General features: G+C 39.8%; 1 protein-coding gene across 2 annotated transcripts in view; it reads left to right on the forward strand.

The window, feature by feature from the left end:
- The first annotated feature begins 14,297 nt into the window (after positions 1-14,297).
- The window catches only part of spop (speckle type BTB/POZ protein), a 126,954-nt gene continuing 120,029 nt past the window's right edge, over positions 14,298-21,222 (forward strand). Inside the window, exons 1-2 of one of the 2 annotated variants that reach the window (XM_072561729.1) lie at positions 14,310-14,417; positions 15,404-15,483. The gene's annotated coding sequence lies outside the window, so the exon portion shown is untranslated. Of the gene's footprint in view, positions 14,418-15,403; positions 15,484-21,222 lie in introns of both variants that reach the window. The other variant, XM_072561728.1, reaches the window with a different exon arrangement.

Here is a 21,222-nt window from a genome sequence, read left to right on the forward strand (position 1 = left end):
ACCTAACTGATGATACTGATGATGATTTTGTTCATGGTCATTTAAAGCACATGCAGTATAATTGTTGCACAGGCTGCCAGTGTGTAGTGCGACTGTCAGATTGATGTAGCAAGATACCGTATAGCAACATGTCCATTCATCGTCTGATCACTGCTAACAACGATGGCAAGCTGTCTGGCTTTATATCTGTGATTTTAAAAAAAAATTCAAGGCAGAAGTATTATGAACTTTGAGCTTTGGCTCAGGGGCACGGTGTTTAAAGGTAAGGCAAGGCAGAGATATTGCAAGCATCCAAGTCGGCACAAAACTATTGAACACTAAATGAGCAGGTGATGACCCCTGAGATGCACCCTGTTCAATCCATTAGATAGGTCACTGCCCCTTTGTGCACAATGTCTTGGTAGCAGCAATGTGCAACCCAAAATGCAGCATTGAAGTACAGAACCATGCTGTATGTGGCTCACAGATCTACCATGAAAATGGGGAGAGGCTAGCATGTAGATTGGAACTGGAAACAGTGATGGAGACACAGACATAGAGAGTGAGAGAAAGATATGGAAGGGTGTCTGTTGCATTCCTTCTTATCTAAGCAGATCAACTCCAGCACCAGCTTATTTTTAATTTTTTGTCATTGTCTCCCTGCCTCATTTAATCGTGTTATAACTCATCCCTTTGGTTGTTATTCAACTCTTGACACTTTACTCTCACCATCTGATGCCCTTGGTCACCTGCAAAGATTGTTATTTGATAGTCTACCCACACTATTTGTATGATCTTTTGATCTCTCTGTCCATCAATTCTGTGTCCTGTGTGCTTCTGTCTCATTTCAGGTGACAAAGGAGCTATGCTCTGAAAGCTTGTGATATCAAATAAACCTGTTGGACTATAACCTGGCATTGAGAGATTTCTGACTTTGTCCACCCCACTCTAATGATGGCACCTCCACATTGTGAATGAAGTGGTCAGTGATGTCTAGGTTGTGGAGATGCTTGGCAAACATGAAGCCAATACATCCGCATTGCCAGGAATTATTGGGCCTGCAAGTTTGTGCCCAGTACAGTGCATGCATCTTTCTGTTGAACTATTTCCTTTCAAAGATCCACATTAGTGGATCTCATGGGCCCCTCCCTCACAAGTTGAGGTATATATCCAGCCAACCTTCAACTGTGGTTGCACCAGTTTCTTTCTCTTTGAGTAGTTGCATTTTGGAGCATGATAGAAGGTGTCAATGGGTGTTCTATGGCCAATGATCAAAGTTCCACCTCTGCATCTCAGTGAAACTCTAAACATCCAGGTCCCTTTCCTCATGGCCCTGCCCATGTACCCCACGTGTTAGACCTTCCTGGGTCCAAACTCAAATACCTACATGAGCTAACACCTGCTTACCTTTCCCACCCCAATCCCTGGCATATGAGGTGACCACGCAGGTGTGGTCATGCATTGTCCTTTCCTTTGGAATCAGGCTATTTCTGACTGTGGAAGAACCCACTCACCCCTCACTTCCACATAGACCCCCTTCCCATCCATGCTTTATTCTATTAACCCATTGTAGATATTATTGCTCCCCTTTTGAATTGTTATCCTCCCTTCCTTGCAGTTTGCAGCCCTCAATTCCAAAGATTCGGTTCCCAAGTTTCATTCCCATGGGAATATGCCCTCTTGTCCCAACCAGAAACCTAAAAGAAAAGTGCCAAACTCTTGACTGGTGGCTGTCTCCTCCATCTCCTCCACCATGTTAGTCTTAGCCCCACGACTGGCCACTATGGAGCTGCAGGACTGACCACAACCACTCTCTGGACTTCAGAGGTATGAAAACATTGGCTGCAAATATACTGACTGGACTGGTATCAGAGATGCCCTTGACTTACTGTGCCAGGAGCTCTGACTGATGGTGCCTCCATGGACTTCAATGATGACTACTCGCTTAAGACTTTGAGACATGACTGCCTGCTTGCTGCAAGTGCAGGGTTTGCCATATTAGCTGCTGGTACATGATGTGGGTGTGAGATTGACATAGCATGCTGCAGTACAACAAGATAAAGGCTCCCCCTAGTCTGAGGACTGCTGACCAACAAAGCAAGCTGCCTGGCTGTGTGACTGTGGTGATTGACACAGTGAGGAAAGGCAAAGAAATTCAGGTAAATGATTAGTGAGCAGCTGTAAGATGAAGCCTGGTCCAATCCATGAGCTAGATGCGTGTTCCGCAGCAGTCTTTTAATGCAATGTGCTGGAGTGCCCTGTAATGCAAATCTGTGGTTCCTAAGCAGCTTGCAAATGTATCAGAAAGGTACTATCATGATTGGGGTTTACAAATGTTGAATGCCAATGATTTTAGATAAGGGTGTGTGTGAGACTGGTGCCCCTGGAATGTGACCTGAGATGTTGTTTGATACTGAGAAACATGGGGCTGGTTGTAGTCAATGGCGAGTTGAAGTCACTGGGTACCTGCTCTGATGTACATGTTGAGATTGTTCAATTTCCTAGCCTTTTTGCCATGTTTGGTAAGATAGGAAGCTGCATATTAATAAAGTGTGCAAGCTTTTAACAAGGCATTTAACAAGCAATAATTCCCCCTTCTGTGGCAACTAGCTGCTATCTAGTAAGAAATTGTTTATCAAATGCATTAAGATTGAAGCAACATACTCCTGACATTGTGATATGTCTCATTGCACTTCTTGTCCAATTCTGTAACAAATCTCATCATAGCCCAGGTCACTCAGATCCATGTAAGATCCCACCAATATTCTCAATCTGAATTAAATGTCAAACAGCTCATAGCAAGTTAAGATGGCATAAAGTCTTGGAAATTAAACTTACAAATCAAACGAAACATTTAATTGATTAAAAAAATTCTAGTTTAAACAATACAATTATGGACCAAAATGTTATAACACTGTTCACCGAGAAAATCGAAGTCGGAGTTATTTCTGTATCAATGCTGACTGTTTCCTGGTATCAGGCTCAGAGTGGCCAAGCAGAACTTTCATTTGATATTTGAAATCCTTGAAAATATTACAATTAAGGAACAATGTTTTGGGGAAAGCAGAAGAAGAAACATTCCACTGACCAAACAAACTGCCTATTATGGTGTCAAAATAAATTGCAGAAAAGAAGAGGAGCAATGTCCTTTGATGCTTGAAAAATTAATTTGACCAAACTTTTTTTTCAAAAGGGAATTGGACAATTACATGAAAAAAGATTTTCCTGGCCCCTTGGAAAGGTTCAGGATTGTGACTAGCTGACTTGTTCCAATGATGGGTTAAATGGCCGCTTCTGTGTTATTCCCATTCTATGATTCTATAAGTTGGATGCAGAATAGACCTTTTGGCAAAGGACCCTGTGAGAAATTCCTCATAACATCATGTCTTCCAAATAGCATTTTGTCATGACCTGGTCAGGAGGGTTCACAGCTCCCTTCTTTATTAACTCAGTCTCTGTCCATCACAAATTTGTTTTGTTTTCTTGTTTTTTAGCTATCACTCTTCAATTAGAATTCAATAACCAGATCAAAAATTAAGGAGAATAAATTCTAAAGTTTTATTGTGTGCAACTATTTTATTATCTTCTGTACACCCAAAAACAATAAAATGCAACTTCAAACACACATACAGATAACAAGTTTTCAAGGAAGGGGGGGAGGGGTACCTATAAAGATAACAAAGTAAAGACAAAAGAATTTATAGATCTTAAGAGTCCCTGGGATATGAGGATGGAAAGACTCGAGTCTAACTATTTATGTGGTTGCCCTATTTGTTCTTCTGTGATGAAGTTTGCAGATCTTGAGTTTTCAGTGAATGCTAATCTTTCCAGGTTGCATTTCACCAGCACTTGTTTCTGCAAGTTAGATAGAGAGAGAGGGGTAGAGAGAGAAGGAGAGAGAGAGGGAAGAACTTCCAGGAGTGTTGCTGTTATCAGCACATGTTGCTTTCAGTCTCTCTTCCCAAGAACCTGCTGTTGATATAGTCTTTTGGAGATTCTAGTATCTGTATCATTATTTCATTCGAACTAAACAACTTGAAAGCAAACTTTCATCTTCCAATATGGATCTATCATACAACTGTGAGTGAAGCAATAGCTGCAAATTTCTTGACACCTCATTGAGCTTCAGTGCATCTTGATTAAAAACACTAAGTCTAAATAATTCAGTTTTGTATATTCCACAAGAATTGCCTGAACTTGTTAGGTGAGCAAGCACAGTTATTTTAGGTCAGTACTGTTCTATTTAAGACCATCTTTGGTCCGTGGAATTAAAGACAACACATGAAAGCTGAATAACAGTAGTTCATTTTCACTCTGGTAAAATGTATAACTAAGTTTTAAAAATTTGAAGTAAACTCAGGTTCTTGTCACACTTTGCTTAAACTCAGTGTGTTGAGATATAAAGATAATCAATGCATTAATGAATAGATTTGTAAGGGTGTGAGATGCAACAAGCAAAGTCTGTTTTCTGAGGATTGATTCGTAATTGTTAAAGGCCTTTTTCTCTAACAATTATTGTTTGTGATATCCTGGTATTAGAATACATTCTCAATAGTTGATATGGTTTAGGTTTTAATAATACATTAATCTGACATTACAAGCAATGCTCGAGAGCCAGTGCACATTAGAATAGCTAGGGTACCTTTAGATTGCATGAACATTATGAATCTTCTTTCAAAAAATAAAAGTGGCAGCTGAAATCAGTACAGCAATGATAGGTTGGCAAAATTACAACACTTTTTCAGCATTATTCAGAAATATAAATGTGTCTGATGCCAGGGAAAGTTTGGCCTTAATTTCTTTTATGAAGAAGTGGGAAAAAGAAGTTGAATTTGTTTTTGAGTCAGGCACATGCCTCTAGTGAAAAGTTAATTACATTTACAATATCCTTTGCACGCACTCAATCCCAGTGGAGTATTGCTCCTAACAATTTTTAAAAGATCTTCTACCCAATTGACCTTTTGATGGCCGTGAGTCTTCTTTCCAGTTCAGAGGCCCTTCGAGGAATTCACTTTAGTTCTGACAGCCAGGAGTCAAACACTCTGTTCTGACAAACTTTCACAATCTGGAGAAACTTTCATGGTCTGAGATTTCAATAAAATAAACAAATTGTCCTCCTGAAAGTGTTATTATGAACTGAAATCTGATTCCTCTGAACCTATAAGTGGGCCCTGATCATTTATTTTCTGTATGTGATAGAATCCAGCATTATAAACACTTTACAGACTAACTCCACAGATAACTTGCTAAACTTAAAAGTTTTTGTTTGCTTTCTTGAAAATGATGTATTTAGATGATGATTTCAAATAATTTTCTAACTTGTTTTAGAAAAAGTTATCTTCCACAGATCTGAAAATAAATGACCATACATTAATTCCAAGTTCCCAAACAATAATAATACATTTTACATGGTTATCATAGCTTCTAATTACTATTCCCTAGAGGATTGGAAAGATTATTTTTCAGCTAAACCATTTCATTTGTTCTGCTAAATTCAATTTTACAAGTACGTACTAGTCTTATTCAATGAAGTTAAATGACTGAACAAATACAGTACAATTTTGAATTTGTTGACATATAAGTAACGACATTGGCTTACAGTGACTGAACTGCATAAGTTCCACTTTTATCATGTTGGCTTCGAAGATATTTGCAAGGATTTTGGAAATCACGTACTGTATTTTGTTTCCATGCAAACCTTGAAATGTTTGAAAGGAGTAACAAAAACGATTGATAATAGCAGAGTGGTAGACGTGATCTATATGGACTTTAGTAAGGTGTTCGACAAGGTTCCCCATGGGAGACTGGTTAGCAAGGATAGATCTCATGGAATACAGGAAGAACTAGCCATTTGGATACAGAACTGGCTCAAAGGAAGAAGATAGAGGGTTGTTTTTCAGACAGGAGGCCTGTTAACAGTGGGGTGCCACAAGGACCGGTGCTCGGCCCACTACTTTTCATCATTTACATAAATGATTTGGATGGAGCATAAGAGGTATAGTTTGCAAGTTTGCAGATGAAATCAAAATTGACAATGTAGTGGACAGGGAAGAAGGTTACTTTAGATTGCAACAGGATCTTGATCAGATGGGCCAATGGGCTGAGGAGTAGCAGATAGAGTTTAATTCAGATAAGTGCGAAGTACTGCATTTTGGGAAAGCAAATCTTAGCAGGACTTATTCCTAGAGAGTGTTGCTGAACAAAGAGACTTTGGAGTGCAGGTTCGTAGCTTCTTGAAAGTAGAATCATAGGTAGATAGGATAGTGAAGAAGGCATTTAGTATGCTTTTCTTTATTGGGCAAGTATTGAGTACAGGAGTTGGGAGGTCATGTTGCGGCTGTACAGGACATTGGTTAGGCCTCTGTTGGAATGTTATGTGCAATTTTGGCCTCCTTCCTATCACAAGGATACTCTGAAACTTGAAAGGGTTCAGAAAATATTTACTTGGATGTTGCCAGAGTTGGAGGATTTTAGCTAAAGGGAGAGGTTGAATAGGCGAGGGCTGTTTTCCCTGAAGTGTCGGAGGCTGAGGGGTGACTTACAGAGGTTTATAAAATCATGAGGGGCATGGAAAGGGTAAATAGACAAGGTCTTTTCCCTGGGGTGGGGGAGTCCAGAACTAGAGGTCACAGGTTTCAGGTGAGAGGGGAAAGATATAGAAGAGACCTAAGGGCAACTTTTTTACACAGAAGGTTGTGCATGTGTGGAATGGGCTGCTAGAGGAAGTGGTGGAGGCTAGTACAATTGCAACATTTAAAAGGCGTCTGGATGGGTGTATGAATAGGACGGGTTTGGAGGGATATGGGCTGGATGCTGGCAGGTGGGACTAGACTGGGTTGGGATATCTGGTCGGCATGGACGAGTTGGACCGAAGGGTCTGTATCCGTGCTGTGACTCTATGACTCTATGACTTCATGCGTGCCTTGATTATGGCCATTCTAATGAAAGAGAAGAATCAAATATTCTCTGACATAATTATTGATAAACTCTGTCATAAAGAAGAATTGTGAAAAGAAACTCTCCCTGGTAATATGTTCCAAGTGATGAAAATGCTAACACTGGATAGTGGGGTGAGGGAGGGTATGTGGGTGCATTTGGGTAAGAAAGCCGTATGTTTACAACCTGTACGTTCTTGACAGTTTTAGGCAATGCACAAAAATATGGATCCAGTTTACCCCATGTTTCATTTACTTCAGCACAAAATGTGCAAGAGTGTCCAGATTTCATTAAGTTGGAAGTGTAACAGGACTGCCGTCAGATCTGTTACTTTGCTGATTTGCACAAGATATTTCAAAATGAGCTTATTTTTCAATTTGCAGCATAATGTTTTTGTGTCTGTGTATAACTTAAATGGGAACAAAAACATAGTAGGTGCAAGGTCCCAGAAATAGTATTCAGATTGGGTAAACCCTCTGGTTTTACCTCCTCTAGGACAGAAAAACATATTAAGGGTGGTGAACATGTCCTTCACTAAGGGAGCGAAGGTCATTTAATTTCTGGGTCTTCCAGTTTAAGTCTGCTCCTTTTTGTTCTCTGCCATTGTGTTCTGAAAGCAGACAAGTATGCTCAGATGTTGCATTTTTAAGGAACATCTACACCAACTGATATTTTCTGGCAAAGAGAACATTCTTTGCAACAGCACTCTGAAGGCACCAAACTTGTTGAATTTTCGACTGAACAGAAAATACCACAAAAAGTTACTCCTTTTGCTCATCTCACATCAGACGTTTTCAAATGGCCATTCCTAAACACCGTGGTCATGTTCTCATGCTCCCAGCACAGCTAACCCATTTTCAACTATTTGCATTTTGCATTAGTACCCATTCAGCATCCATGTCCCTCTTAACTTATCATCAGCATTATATATAGAACACAGAATATTTGTGGCTTAGAAGAGTGGCTAAAAGGATGATAAAAGGAAACTTGCAAAGGGATGTAAATGACAATCAGAAGAAATTTTACAGTAATATATACACAGTACAACCTTGATTATCTGAACATCAATTATCCGAATTTTGGATTATCCGAACAAGATCTCAAGGTCCTGTGAAATGGCATTTGGCAACTCAGCATTCATTTATCATTTAAATAGTATTATGGCATGTGTTGCCAGATAACTGAGAAATGTTTGATAACTGGCACCAAATTACTGCTTGCTTACAATAGATCAGTTATTGGTTAAATGGCATTATGGCATGCAATGCTGGATAACCAAGAAATGTTTGGATAACCGGCGCTCATAAATTACCACTTGTTTATGATCAGATCGGTTATCTGAACAATCAATTATCCAAGCAAAATACTCCCTGCCCGTCTTGTTTGGATAATCAAGATTCTACTGCAAAGCAAAAATGGTGGTTAAGAGTACTATTGGCCCACTGAAGGTTTAGAGTGAGGATATTGTCAATGATCATGGAGAAATGGCAGTCATGCCGAACAATTATTTTGCTTCAATATTTACAGCAGCAAAGGAGGATTGCTTGCCAGAAGTCCCAAAGAAACTAACCGAGGGTGAGGAACAGTGTTGGAATAAAATTAGCTTAAAGAAATGATCAATAATGGGGAAATTAATGGAACTGAAGAGTGACAGTTCCCCATTCATGGGGGTTAAAGGAATAGGAAAGAACATTGCTAATGCCCTAACTATAATCTTTCAGAGCTTCCTGGATTCTGGAGTTGTACCTCTGGTTTGGAAATTTGCTCATGTTACTCTGCTTTTTAAGGAGGGTGTCAGAGGGAAACCAGGGAATTGCAGACCAGTCAGCCTAACATCTGTAATGGGGAAATGTAGTAGAGAAACTAATCACCTTGAAATATTTCAGTTAATTAGGGAGAGTCAGCATAGATTCATGAATGGTAGGTCACGCCTGACAAGCCTTACAGATTGTACAAAAATGGTCGACAGAGTAAATTGATGGATGTTGTTTATATAGATTTCCAGAAGCTATTGATAAAGTCCCAGACAAGAGGTTGTTAGCTAAGGTGGACACCCACGGAAGTGAGGATAAATTACTGACATGAATAGTAAATTGGTTGAGTGGCATGAAACAGAGAGTTTGAATAATAGTAAGTACTCAAACTGGCTGGCTGTGACTAGTGGTGTCCTGCAGGGATCTGTATTGGGGCCTCAATTTTTCACAATATTCATTAACAAAATGGGTAATGGCATAATAGTCAAATATCCAAATTTGCTGATGACACAAAACTGGGCAGCACTGTAGATAGAATTGATGACTGTATAAAATTACAACAGGATATAGATAGATTAGGTGAATGGGAAAAGCAAGAGGGAGGTTATCCATTTTGGACCAAAAAGAGATAGATCATTGTATTGGTTAGGAGGTACAGGTAAATAAAGTGGATGTCCAATGAGATTTGGGGATTCAGGTGCATAATTGTTTAAACAATTAAAACAGGTGCAGAAAATAGTCAAAAAGGGTAATGGAATGCTGGTCTCCCTATCTAAAGGGCTGGAGTACAGGGATGCAGACATAATGCTTCAATTATACCAAATCCGAGTTAGACCCCACTTTGACCACTGTGAGCATATAGTGAGGTTTGAGAAGATTTGTAGCTTAGGTTGAGATTCTTGATGTAAGTTTGCTCACTGAGCTAGAAGGTTCATTTTTAGACGATTTGTCACCATACTAGGTAACATCATCAGTGAGCTTCTGGATGAAGCACTGGTGGTATGGCCACACTTTTTATTTATGTGTTTAGGTTTCCTTGGGTTGGTGATGTCATTTCCTGTTCTTTTTCTCTAGGGTTGGGTGGGTGGGGGTTGTAGATGGGATCCAAGTAAGTGCGTTTGTTGCCATAGTTCTGATTGGAGTGCCATGCTTCCAGGAATTCTTATGTGTGTCTTTGTTTGGCTTGTCCTAGGATGGATTTGTTGTCCCAGTCGAAGTGGTTTCCTTCCTCGGCTGTGTGTAAAGATACTAGTGAGAGTGGGTCATGTCTTTTTGTGGCTAGTTGAAATTAATTTATTCTGGTGACCAGATTTCTGCCTGTTTGTCCAATGCAGTGTTTGTTGCAGTTCTTGCAAGATATTTTTAAAATTATATAAGTTTTGCTCGTTGCCTGTATAGAGTCTTTCAAGTTCATTAGCTGCTTTTTTAATGTGTTGGTGGGCTTGTGGGCTACCACGATGCCAAAGGGTCTGAATAGTCTGACATTATTTCTGAAATGTCTTTGATGTATTGAATTGAATGGAACTGAGGCACAATGAAAAGCTTTGTCTTGCAAGCAATACAGACAGACCACAGAGCTAAGTAACATAGATAAATAATTGGCTAGCATTTTGGCTGCTTGTTTGGGTTTGTCACTGAGACATTGGTGGACTGTGTTCGTTGGTTACCCGTTCTTTTTGAATACGCTGTATAAGTGATTTTCCTCTGCTCTTTGTAGTTCCTCTGTGCTGCAATGTGTGGTGGCTTATTGAAACAATGTTCTAATTCAGCTCTGTTTGTGGGTGTCGGAATGATTGCTTATGTTGTTCAGTATTTGGTCTGTATGTATTGTTTTCCTGTAGACACTGGTTTGAAGTTCCCCACTGGCTGTTCGCTCTACTGTGATATCTACAAATAGCAGTTTTTGGTGTTTTCCTCCTCTTTAGTGAATTTTATGCCAATAAGGGTATTATTGACGGTCCTGAAGGTTTCCTTTAATTTGTTTCATTTTGTGATGACAAAGGTGTCATCCATATAGTGGACCCAAAGTTTGGGTTGGATGGTTGGCAGAGCTGTTTGTTTGAATCTCTGCATTACTGCTTCTGCTAAGAACCCTGATATCGGAGATCCCATGGGTTTTCTTATGGTTTGTCTATAGGTTTTGTTGTTGAAGGTGAATTGGGTGGTAAGGCATAGGTCCTCTGGCTTGAATATATTGTCCTTGCTGATGAAGTTGGTGGTGTTTTGTGTATGTGTCTTTGGCTTGACGGTCATTTTAAATCAAAGAGACTACATTGAGAAAGCGAATGCACTAGTTGCAGATACCAATATTTACCAACAAGTGGCAATAGACCCAACTCCACAACTAGAGAACCGAACCACAGCCCTACTCAAAAAACTTCAAAAATCTGAAGAAATAAATAAGACCAACATCCAATAAATGAACCCAGATGGATCCAACTTTTATGGTCTCCTTTGATGTAACAGCCCCATTCACATCCATCAACATTTAACCTGGCCAAGGAAACACTAACTACACTATTAGAAGAACCAAAAACACATACACCTTCTGGTCTCTTTCCAATCGGAAAGATGTTGTGAAACTGAAAAGGGTTCAGAAAAGATTTATAAGGATATTGCCAGGGTTGGTGGATTTGAGCTATAGGGAGAGGTTGAATAAGCTAGGGCTGTTTTCCCTGGAGCATCGGAGGCTGAGGGTGATCTCATAGAGGTTTATAAAATCATGAGGGGAATAGAAAGGATAAATAGACAAAGTTTTTTCCATGAAGTTGGGGAGTCCAGAACTAGAGGGCAAAGGTTTAGGGTGAGAAGGGAAAGATATAAAAGAGACCTAAGGGGCAACTTTTTCACGCAGAGGGTAGTACGTGTACTGATTGAACTGCCAGAGGAAGTGTGGAAGCTGTACAAATACAACATTTAAAAGGCATCTGGATGGATGCATGAAAAGGAAGAGTTTGGAAGGATTTGAGCTGGGTTTTGGCAGGTGAGACTAGAGTAAATCAGGATATCTGGTTGGCATGGATGATTTGGGATATCTGGTTGGCATGGACGAGTTGGACTGAAGGGTCTATTTCCATGCTGTACATCTCTATGACTCTAAGTTGCCATTCCTAGATGTTGTAGTAGAGCGAACAGCCAATGGGGAACTTCAAAGCAGCACCTACAGGAAAACAACACATACGGACCAAATACTGAACAACCGAAGCAATCATCCCGACACCCACAAATGGAGCTGCATTAGAACATTATTTCAATGAGCCACCACACATTGCAGCACAGAGGAACTACAAAGAGCTGAGGAAAATCACCTATAGACTGTATTCAAAAAGAATGGCTACTCAATGAACACAGTTCACCAATTTCTCAGAAACAAACCCAAACAAGCAGAATTAACGCGTCCAGAAGCTCTAGCCACTCTCCTCTACATTAAAGACATCTTGGAATGACTGCCAGACTTCTCAGACCCCTTGGCACCATGGTAGCCCACAAATCCACCAACACACTAAAACAGCAGCTAATAAACTTGAAAGACCCTATACAGACAACAAGCAAAACTAATGTCATTTAAAAAATACCTTGCAAGAACTGTTACAAATGCTGCAATGGACAAACATGCAGAAATGTAGCCACCAGAATAAATGAACATCAACTAGCCACAAAAAGACATGACCCACTCTCACTAGTATTTTTACATACAGCTGAGGAAGGACACCACTTCGACTGGGAAAACACATCCATCCTAGGACAAGCCAAACAGAGATAACTCGGTGGTTAGCATTGATGCCTCACAGCACCAGGGTCCCAGGTTCGATTCCAGCCTCGGGTGACTGTCTGTGTGGAGTTTTCACATTATCCCTGTGTCTGAGTGGGTTTCCTCCGGGTGCTCCGGTTTCCTCCCACAGTCCAAAGATGTGTGGGCCAGGTGAATTGGCCATGCTAAATTGCCCATAGTGTTAGGTACATCATTCAGAGGGAAATGGGTCTGGGTGGGTTATTCTTCGGAGGGTCGGTGTGGACTGGTTGGGCCAAAGGGCTGTTTCCACACTGTAGGGAATCTAATCTAATTTAATTCCTGGAAGCATGGCACTCCAACCGGAACTCTGTCAACAAAGATGTTAACTTGGATCCCATCTACCATCCACCCCCCCAGAAAAAGAACAGGAAATTACATCAAAACAGAACTGACATCACCACAGGTAATGACATCACCAACCCAAGGAACCCGAAACACATAAATAAAAAGTGGGCCATACCACCAGTTCTTTTCTGGAGGCTCATTGATGATATTACCTAGTATGGTGACAAAATGTCTGAAAACAAACCTTCCAGCACTGTGAGCAGATCTGGACATGACACCCTAGGAACAATGTTTTTTTGAAATCTGGAGGGGGTACCCAGACATAAGTGTTTAAGTTATGAGGAGAAATTAGATAAATTAGGCCTTTACTCTCTAGAATTTAGAAAGTTAGGGAGTGATCTAACCGAGGTCTTCAGGATATCAACAGGGAAACTCAGGTTAGATAAAGATGAAGTATTTCAACTGTTTGAAGATTCTACAACCAGGGAATGTGGTCTAAGAACAAGGTTCTAGATTAGAGTGGTGCTGGAAAAGCACAGCAGTTCAGGCAGCATCCGAGGAGCAGGAAAATTGACGTTTCAGGCAAAAGCCCTTCATCAGGAAGACAGCCTTCATCATGAAAAGAATGAAGGTCAGGCCATATAGGAGAGATGTTAGAAAGTACTTTAACTTGAACAATGGAGCTTTGGAACACTCTTCCTGAAATAGCAGTCAATGATAATTGAACTTTTAAATTTAAATGTGAGAGAGAATTTTTTATTCAGTCAGGATATTAAGCGATATGGGTCCAAGATAGTATAAGGAGTAGGGATACAAGTTAATCATGAATCAACCATAATTGAATGGCGGAGCAGAATTGAAGGCCTGCATGGTGTACTCCTGTTCCTATGTGTCCTTTTTCTCCCCTCTCTTGGCACTGTCTCCACATATTCTACTTATTTACTGGGTCACCAATCCCCTACCGTCATCAGCATATATTTCCCAGCTGTTTTCAGCTCTGAAGGTCACTCGACTCAAAATGTTATCTCTATTTTTCTCTTTACAGATGCTGCCAGAGTGCTGTTCGCCAGCTTTTTCTGTTTTTATAAGATATCAGCTGAAGTAATGTGTACTCTGCTTCCAAACGCCAAACTGTAAGAAAAGTGTGAAGATATTGGAGAGAGGAGGTTTATGAGAATGTTTCTGGGAAATAGATGTTGTGAAGATAGATTGGAGAAGTTGGACAAAATGGGTTGAATGGTCTTCATTTGAAACTGTATCTGTGATCCTATATCACCTCTGTTGCGAACAACTATTTTGCGTAAACACATGCAACATTGCTTGAACATGAAATGCAACATGAAATTTGCAACTTTGCTTGAGTTGCAGTGTTACTTTCTGCCTGTATTAATGATGGCAGCCCCTCCTTTCAAAGTGCACACCGACGACAGTACGCATGCGCCTGATGCCCATGCGACTGGCTGAGCCGGTGCGCGCGACGTCATTTCCGGCGTGTTGGGGGGCGGAGGGAGCAGTGCGAGGCCCGGATGGGAGTTGAGCCGCTGGTTTAACTCGTCGAGTCCCGGTTGCGGTGAGAAGAGGAGGAGGAGGAAAGGGGGATGGTGGTAGTGGCGGAGAGCGCAGCAATACTGCTGGAGACTGTCGGCAAGAACAAGGTCGGACGAAAACAGGTAATTGTTTGTTTCCTTTTTAAAAGAAAAGGAATAAAGAAGCAGATGGAGTGACGGGGGTGGGTTAGGCAGCGGCAGCGGCAGTCAAGGGGCTGGGATGCCGCCTCCCCTCCCGCAGGCTGCTGCAGTCCCGCAGGCCGCGCCGACAACCTTCATCCCTCATAAACTTTCAGCTCGTCGCTGAATCCGACCCAAATCCCACCTCCACCGCTCCCCGTCTCCCGGACACCGGGCGGTGACTGGATCTGAGTTGGGAGCGTTTTCTGCCAATGCAGAGATTTTTCTTTTCAAAAGTAGGTTTATTTGCCTCTTCTTTTTTTCAAAAAGGAAAAGATGAACGGCAGCACATCAGCGTCTGTCTAGTTGGTTTAAATCCCTGAGGGTTTGGGGTAAGTAAGGGGCTTCCCCTGAGTTGATGGTACAAAGTTTTGTGTGGTGATACTAAGTCGCCCTGCTTGTCTCGCCATTGTTGTTTGAAGTGCATTTGACGCAGTTTTTTTTTACTCGAATTGGGGATGGTGAATCCTTCCTGTGACTCCTGAGGTCACTCCTGTGATGTCACAGCAGCTCCCCAACATAGTTCCAGATGGTTTTAACTGTAGGAATGCAAGTGTCTTTCTTTGTCTTCCATATACCAAAAAAACCTGGTGAGTTTCACTTTGAGCCTACACATTGACAATTGGTGTCCTGTTAACTTTCAGTCTTGAGTTCATGACCACTGTCAGGGCTGTCACTTTCTAATTGCAATCTTGCTGGTCAGTTGCAGTCATATAACTGTACCCCTCTTCAATTTACTCGATTCTTGGCAAATGGTAAGGATGGATGAACTGAGGCAGAGGATTTGGCAGGCCTTGGCTTATGCAGTAGTGTTGATGTAATACTTGTAGCTGTTAGGGAAATGATTGCTGCTGTGCTATTATTTCTGAGTGTAACATAACACAATTTCACAAATGACTTTGTAATCAGAGTATTTTCATGATTGTTAGATTTATAAGACTTGTTGAGGAGGGGGACAGCAAAATATGTGAAGGTTGACCTGGTGACAAGCTGTGGAAAATCTTAGGAGGTAAGAGTGTGAATACAGGACAGCTTCTGCCTGGCAAGCAACATTGAGAGAGATGGACCAGTTTTTTTTAATATAAATGGATGTTTTCACACAGCAAAGACTCCTGACTTTGGAACTTCTCAGTTGTCAGATACAGCATGTCCATGTATATGTTAGATTTGCAAGCAGCTTCATTGCAGTGAATAGTTGAATTTGAGCTAAACCATCCCTCCTCTGATATTAAATATACTGCAATTCTTTATTGGTGTGAAGTATTTCTGTTAAAAGTAATTCAATTTTTAAAATCAATATACCTTTTTCTGTCATTCCCTACTTTAATTCTTACTCTTTCTATCTGAAACTTTTGTCTCTGAGCCAAAATAGTTCACTTTTTAAATTTCACCTAATGCAGTTCTGAAAATAAATCACACTTTGGTTGCTGTCTTCATGCTATATTTTTTATACTCTGTTACTGAGTTGGAACAAAAGTAACATTGGGTACTCTATGTAAGATGAAGTGATTTTGTCTGCTGCTTTTGCAGCGCCTGATGCTTTGAGATTCTGAGCTGAGTGTTTCGATGAATGTTGTTTCTGCTCAAACTCACTTGTTGAGTCCTGGTCAGCCATTTTTTTTGGGAATTGATCATATTCTCCACAATTCCTAAAAACAAACTTTTCTGGCCAAGTATTAAATTTAGGTGAGTATAAGCAGCTTTACCTTGTTATTTGTGATGAATATCAACAGTATATATGAGAATTGAAAACTAAAGAAATTATCAGACCATAAGGCATAGGAACAGAATTAAGCCATTTAGCTTATTACATCTGTTCCACCATTTGGTCATTGCTGATACATTTCTCAAGCCCCATTCTCCTGCCTTCTCCTCATAACCTTTTGGTCCTCTTATAAATCAAGAATGTTTCTACCTTGTCTTAAATAAATCAATGACCTGGCCCCTATAGCCTTCTGTAGCTTTGAGTGCCACCGATTTAACATCCTCTTGCTGAAGAAATTCCTCCTCATCTCAAGGCTCTCCTTCAATCTTGAAGCTGTGCCCTCAGGTCCTAGTCTCTTCTAGTGGAAACGTCTTCTCCACATTCACTCTATCCAGGCCCGTCAGTATTCTAAGTTTCATTGAGATTTCCCCACCTCCTTACCCTCTAAGTTCCATCAAATACAGATCTGCACTCCTCAACCATTCTTCATATATCAAAAGTCTTGCATCTCTAGGATCATTCTTGTAAACCTTCTCTAGACTGCATCCAGTGCAAGCACATCATTCCTTCGATATGGGGGCAAAAGCTTCTCAATATTCCCTGAAACAGCCACAGCAGTTCCTGCTGTTGTATTGTAGTCCTCTCAAAGTTCGTGCTAACATTATATTTGCTTTCCTAATTGCCAGCTGAACCTGCATGTTAACCTTGAGAGAATATTGTACGAGGACTCCCAAGTTCCTGTGAAGCCTTCCCAGTTTACAAAATAAATATAATTCTTCCTACCAGAGTGCATGGCCTCACGCTGTCCTTTATTCCATCTGCCATTGTTTTGCCCATTTTCCTAGCCTGTCCAAGTCATTCTGCAGCTTTCCTGCTTCCTCAACACTACCTGTCCCTCCACCTAGCTTTGTGTCATCTGCAAAATTTAGTAACAATGCCCTCATTCCTTCGTTAATGTTTATTGTTGTAGTCCCAAAACTGACTCCTGCAGATCTTCACTAGTCACTAGCTGCCATTTTATCACCAGTCTAATATTGGAATGAGAAAAGGAATGCCACTGTATTATGGAAGCTTTAATTTTTGTAGAAGGTGAAACCACATGATTGGATGGTAATAATCTGTCACTTTCAAAGCATTGGTTATCGATTTCCTCTTTCTTTGTCCAGCCTGAGAGTGTTTTTCTTTTAAATATAGAAACTGAAGAACAGTGAATAAGGAAGGATCATTTGTTCCAGAAAATTTCATTCCTCTCCTGTTGCCATTGCCCAGTATCCAACTGCATTTTGAATGTTTTAATATCCTTGATTCTGTGCTAATTTAAAATATTAGATTTTATGCAGAATTATGAACACTGACATAAGCAGTTAATGATGTTTGGAAACAATGGAAGGAAAACATAACTACTTTGTATTTTAGAGAGCCTTAACTTTGTTTTTCTTATAAACAATGCAGCATTGCATATAAAACCATTGATTCATGATTAAATTTAAAATCCACTTAGAACCATTGCTTAAAATGTGAGATTTGTCTCCCATGTGATTCAGTGATAAATGCACTGCCCAGTATGACCTTACTTCAAAGAGAAGAGGAGAATTCTGGATTTAGTTCCTGGTTTGTGCTAAGATAGCTGGTCCATTAGGTTTCTGTTCCTGACTGATGTCTTGCTGCAAAGTCTCTGTGTGACTTGTGATCAAAAATAGGATTGGACTGGCTACGTTACTTGCTATTGGGGGGAACAGCCTGTCAATCACAATCGCTGTTTGAGGTCACATCAACATTTTGTAATGTCCAGTGGATTCATCAGAGTATGAGTGTCTATTAAGGATGTAGCAATCATCTATCATTATTAATGATGGTTTAAATTTCAAACCAGTTCAGGAATATTGCCATGCTGCAGCATGGAGAATGTTTGAATGTTCAATTGTTGCTACTGTACTTCTCAAATATGGTGTAAGTGGCCAGATGAAGAAGCCTTTAGATTATTGCTTTCCCTCTTGTTGCTTTTCTTTCCTTTTTTGCCAATGCTGTTTGACTTCCCAACATGGCACATCTGTCACGTATAGTCTCCTCTGAGTCATTTTTTTTCAGCTGGGATTATTGATGTTTAGTTTATAAATCTACCATGCTTAAAATCAGTAGTCTTGAAGCATCTTCTAGTTCTCTCGTTGATGAAGCAACTGGGGGTCTCTGTATTTCAGTGATGTTATTTTAACATGATGATTTAGTTTCCACTCAGGGTGAGAGTATTTTTTTGTCTTCCCTGTTGTGGCAGATAGTTACGTAACGCAAGTTTGTCCATTCATGTTAGTTCTAGGTAGTACAGCTGTTGCTGTTATGTAACAGTGAGATTTGAATTGATTTGAGTGGCCTGACTTTGTGTTTATTGTTTGTTTTCTACTATCCTATGTCTTGTTAGTCTTTTGAGCTGAATGTGGATGTTTTGCTGATTGTCACGGGATAATTTATCCAATGGACTGGTTTTGTATAACAAAACCTGTGTGTAACGTTTAGCAACCATTCTTTTCTGTGTGGTGTGCCAGTTTGATCTGTATTGAAACAGACTGCAATCCAGCACAATAATCAATGTAATAAATCAAAACTTAAGGTATCAAAGAATGATGTGTTTTGGCATCACTACCCTTTGGTATATTCTTCTGTGCTTCCTCTTATGTTTAAGGTGGATTATTCCTTGCACGTTAGACAATTTTTCAATATTATGTACCAAGTTCCAAAACATGAAATGCAGTGTCTGATGGAAGATCTGCTTTTTGATGTCAATGTAACCCCCCATCACTTAACATTAGTACAAACTTCGACAGGCTTCAATAACCCTTTTGCTAGCAGTGGCCATTTTTAAGTTGTCATCAGTTTAAACAGGACATTGAATCACTCTCTTAAACAAATGTATGTAAGAAACTGAGGGCTCCCTTCCAAGGAGAACAGCATTAGAATCATTGTGGTAACATAGTAACCATACCATGCACCACACTCAAAACCATAAGAACATGCATTTTATTTGACTATTGGAGCCCTGATGGTAAATCTTCTATATGATGGCCAGACTTGGCATCGAGAGGGCTCAATTTAATAGCAGGATTAAGTACATTAAGTACAGATATGTCTCTATGATTTTAATAAATGCCCTTGGTTTTTACCTTTAAGTTAGTTCCGAAACCCATAATTATCTGTACTTATTGCTTCAAAAATATAGACCAGAATACAAATTTTGATTATATCAATATTCTTAAAACATGTTGATTTGGCAAAAGTGTACATACAATAAAGATGTAAAAGTTAAATATTTTGAGAGAGTACAGCATTTAATCTGACTGGATAATGTGTGTATATTTGTGTCCTGTCAACCTTAATGTGCAAGCTCGTTGTCATTGTTGTGTTCAAGTTCTTAGGCATTTGGCTGTTGGTTATGATGAGACGAAAGGAAGCTCTCCTTGACTCCAATGCAACATCACATATTTGCCATCATAAATAAATCATCTTTTTTACCTTATCTTAGCTGTCTTCTAGACATTGGCGTGACAGCTGTTTTATATATACCAATATATACCTTTTTCAGCATAACCTGTATATACCAGAATACATTTCCCATTTATGTTGTACACTTAAAATGCACACTTACTCAAAGCTTTAAAATTGAGCAGGCAGAGCATTGAGTAATGTTGGAAAATGAGTCAAATAATTGATCAGCTTTGCATTGAAAGTACTGTTTATCTTTTAAAAGAAAGTAAAGCAAATGCAAGCATAATTAATTCCCTGGACATGGAGATTAAGTATTTTTTTAAGGTGTTATGGTGAGTTTGCTGGTGTCAATTTTTCAGAATCTTCACCCCTTCAAAAGAATTCCCAGTGTACTACATGTATTTTCCTCTGAATAATAACTCTATTGTACTGGTCTATAACAAGTGCTGCAGTAATCTGTACTTGCAGCCAGCTGGGATTCTGAGAGAAAATTTGTCTTATGCAAGATTGAAGGGGAGAGAAATTTATTCTAGGGTTGAAATGACTAACATAGTTCCTTGATTATTAGTATGGGTAGATTAAATTTAAGATTATTTTATGCTGTGGTTTATAGGGTGGTAACATTACTTTTTATGTTTAATATGATTATATAATCTAATTATGAAGTTCAAATGACATTCTCAACCACAAAAGTGCCAACTGAATCAATCTTAGAATCGAATCTGCATTCAGTTTTTTTTTTGGAGCCTGATATCCTTACATTGACTTTTTTTTCCTCTCATGACTGTGATGCAGTCTATTTTAAGGAGCTTTTCATTGTAATTTGGGTGAGAAAGGTCGAAGGGTGTAAGCCACTTTAATGATATAACTAAAAGGCATTCACGCTTCATCTCTCAAACTGGTAATACAGAGCTCCCATTATTATTAACATATAGCTGGAAAGTTTGTGAAGTAGATACTGTGAACAAGCTGCTGCACCAACCTGGGGAACTTAGCAGCAAAAACATTATACGTTAATGTCCAGATACAGAATCCAGATAAATTAATGCAAATTGTAACCCAAAGAAACACAGATCTGACACTGACCAGTTCTCTGATTTGAAATTTTAATTTGCTCATACCTGCATTAGAACTTAGACTTTCCCTTCTTTGCACTTGTGATTGAAAGACTTTTTTGGAATCCTATGATTATCAAAATTGTAATTTAATTTTTTGCTCCATAAATGGGAACTCTGGGAATTTTGCTGCCGTCATTGAGTATTGCCCTTATGAATTGGCATCACCACATTGTGATGTTCAAAATAATAATTTTCAGGCCAGTTTTCCCCTGTATGCTTGGTGTAGCAGGCATGGACACAGGAATGCTGTGTGTTTATCCACTGCCCAGTAGAATAAATGTGAACATACAAATAAGGAGCAGCCTAATCCTGCTCCGTCTGCCTTTCACCTTTCTAAGCTCCAGTAGATGCAAACCTATCTTCACAAGATACCCCAGGTGTTAGTCTGCGAAATATTTTCTGAACTGTATCCAGTGCATTTATTTACACGTTAAATAGGAAACCAAGA

This window comes from Chiloscyllium punctatum, chromosome 42, assembly GCF_047496795.1.
Source record: "Chiloscyllium punctatum isolate Juve2018m chromosome 42, sChiPun1.3, whole genome shotgun sequence".
In the NCBI taxonomy this organism is placed as follows: domain Eukaryota; kingdom Metazoa; phylum Chordata; class Chondrichthyes; order Orectolobiformes; family Hemiscylliidae; genus Chiloscyllium; species Chiloscyllium punctatum.